Here is a 3313-nt window from a genome sequence, read left to right on the forward strand (position 1 = left end):
TTTAAAATAATTCTGTCAGCCAGGTGGAAAAACAGGACAGAAGAAATGAAGTGGGCAAGTACCTCCAACCCTATATGCCCACTTGCCATATTTACAGGGTTCTCTCTCTTTATATTACATTACATTTGTAGATATGAATTGATAAAGTTATACATTAAAATACTAAAAAGTAAAGGAATTGGCAGAAGTGGTCATGGTCACTTGGGTGGCCATGGCCGGTTTTTTTAATATTCATCCAATGCAATTTTCCCACTTCTGTTAGTCCATTTGCCATTTTGTGAGTCCTAAGACACTAGTTGGGCAACGTTGAAGCTGCTCTTATTAGGGGTGAGTGCGGGTCGGTTCGGGTCGGTTTTATAATAAAACCGAAACCGAAATCGCATACCTTCGATTTTTAAAATTGAAAACCGAAACCGCAACCGAACCGACGGTTCGGTTTCGGTTTCAAAATTATCGGTTTCGGTTATAATTAGTTCGGTTTCGGTTTCAAAACCGCACAAAATAAATATAATAACTAAAAAAGTATGCATTTTTATTTTAGCCCAAAATATATATTTAATTATCAAGTATACTACTAAGATTGTTATGAAAAATATAGAGTAGAGATACTTGTAATGTAAAGAAAAAAGAAAAAATATTAATCATGTGTGCTAATGGCAAATACAGATTAATGATCTAGCTAAAAAGAAATTAATTTTCACTCTAATTACATGTTAACATGATAGCATCCGCTTAAAAATGTAAAGGAATTGCAGCACTGTGTCTGTGAGTGTGAGAGAGAACATGTATTGCACCATTCCTGCTCATCATTTGGTATATGGAAAAGGCATTACTTGGCAAATACCGAAGGTCTCGAAAGAAATAAATTCATCATAGTTTCAGACTAGCAGTCATATTCATTCATATGATCACACCAGTTTCCCTCGGATCATAGGCTATAATCATAGTATTTATATGTATATGAATTATCGGATCGGTTCGCTTTTCTTAGGTTCGGTTTTAACATATAACCGGAACCGAATAATCGGTTTCGGTTTTTATTTTTTCGATTTTGGATCGGTTCGTTTTTTGCGGTTCGATTTTTATCGGTTTCGGTTCGGTTTCGGTTACATTTCGGTTTTTTCTCAGCCCTAGCTCTTATACCACCAGAGTAAGTTGTAGGTTTAGAAGTTTACTGCCTGATTTAGGATTTTTCAGTGTAATTTACAGAGGGTCCTTTTAATCGTAAAAGTTGACAACCAGTTATTTATCAATTTGTACCTAGGATGTTAAAATTTATCATTTGTTGTTATACATGATACTAATCTACATTTGTTGCCTACTTACAGAAAATGATGCAAAAATTTGCTAGATTTAAACGAGTTATAGTATGATCCATTTGTCATATCACATGACGGAATGAAGAGCAACATTGCAAATGAAATATCTACTTTATCTATTATACGAGGACAGATTCAGCCTTGCTGAGCAAATTTATTCAATGTAAGAAGACTCAAGTATCCTTTCGAGCCTGCATCCTAGCCTAGCCTGCTTTCTCTCCAGAGTTGTAAATCGCAGATACGTCCTCTCCTGGGCTGTTTGTATACCCCTGTCCAAATTACTTAGTTGATTCATCAGTATATAACTGATTCGGAGTTTGACAGCGTTTACAATCTCGCAAGTCATAACTGAACGGCCGGATAGTACATACTACATATTTCCCTCCTGTTTGCCCTCTATCTTCCTCTTCCTGATCAAAGAAACAAGGCTGATACCATCCTGTTGTTTGATCAGCACTGTCCCGGTTAAATGTTTTTTTATTAAAATGAGTGGGCTTGGAGTAAATTTTCAGGTCTGGATGGAGACTTCTGCCATATTGTCATCTTCGGTCCTTACAAAATTAGGCAAACGGTCAAATATCTTGGTAATTAATCTCTGCTCATTTGAATAGTAGTGTTTTACCTTTGTCCTGTGATTTTATGTCCCAACGTTGCAGCCAACTGCAATCTCGGTAAGAAGGTATCAATCCTTGGAAACTTTTTCTGTCTTGTTTGATTTATTTGTTCAACAGTTAACAAAAGAAAATCTATTTGTTTTTCTATTCATTTACCTCTTTGTATTTATTTGTTTTTGCATCTTGTGTAGTGTATTAAGTAAGATGCAAGGTTGGCTAAGCAACACATCAATGCGAAGCGTGTATGTAGTAAGTTCTGTCGATGTGGCCCTGAGTTTTTATTGCTTTCCCGACGAATCCCCTTGACAGAAGCATCTTCTCCCTGTACACACTTGATGCATGTTTCTTCCGCTACGAACTATTCCGTCTGTCCCCCTGCCATCGAGGCGGAATACCTGGCAGTGCTGTAGCGCATGGTAATACCAACTTCCAAACTAGAAATTTTTTCAGTTGAATCCCCCTCATAATTATTAAGTATGCCTACGGAGAAACTGAATTAAACTTAAGCCGTGGTTGACTCAAGCTTTTAACTTGTAATTTAATATTGGTAGTTTTGTAGTTAAATTGTATTTCAGCACAATCTTATAGTTATAGAGAGAATTACTAATTAGCAGCATTCTTTTACTTTAGTTGGTGTTCTTGGTGTTAACTACTAATCCATATATCTGCTTTTTTAAATTCATTCAATCCAAAAATGTTGAGGGTGGCCCAACTGTCATATATATTGTTAATATACCAGCCAAAGCCACCCAACACGATTCTTTATTTTACTTTTATTGCCTCAAGTGCATGATCCCGTAAGGAAAAATGGTGTCTCTTAGCTTAGGTTATTTAATACAGAAGATGCATGCTGCCTATATATATAGTTTATTTAGAGGTAAGATAATATGATCGTGCAGTGTCAATTACTCGATTCTTTTTGTGCAAAATCTCTTTATGCACACACTTCATGTTTCACAACCCTGAATTTGATTGGGTTGGCTAATTTATTATGCACTTATCATAAATTTCACATATAGCTTGCGCGTGAGAGTGGAGATGATGGCTGCTTCTGATATATTGACATTTAAAGGTATGTATGTGACCATGGAAGTAGAGCGTTGTCCTTACTTATAGTCCATTAGTATGACTTGACAAGTCATTTTGCGTCATTGTAATAGAGGGAACATCCTGCAAGTTCAAACTCCAACACCTTGGTTGCTTATTACATGTATGTTGTGTATTTTGTCTTCTTTCTAATGGAAAAAACTTACTTTGGCTTCCAGCAATTCAACTATCTAAGAATTATGATTTTAATGATTAAATAGGTACATGTTTATAATAATAAGTAACATAATCTTATTATTTGCTAATTTTTAACAAGAATATTTTTTTAGTTCA

Source organism: Apium graveolens, chromosome 7 (genome assembly GCF_009905375.1).
Source record: "Apium graveolens cultivar Ventura chromosome 7, ASM990537v1, whole genome shotgun sequence".
Lineage (NCBI taxonomy): Eukaryota > Viridiplantae > Streptophyta > Magnoliopsida > Apiales > Apiaceae > Apium > Apium graveolens.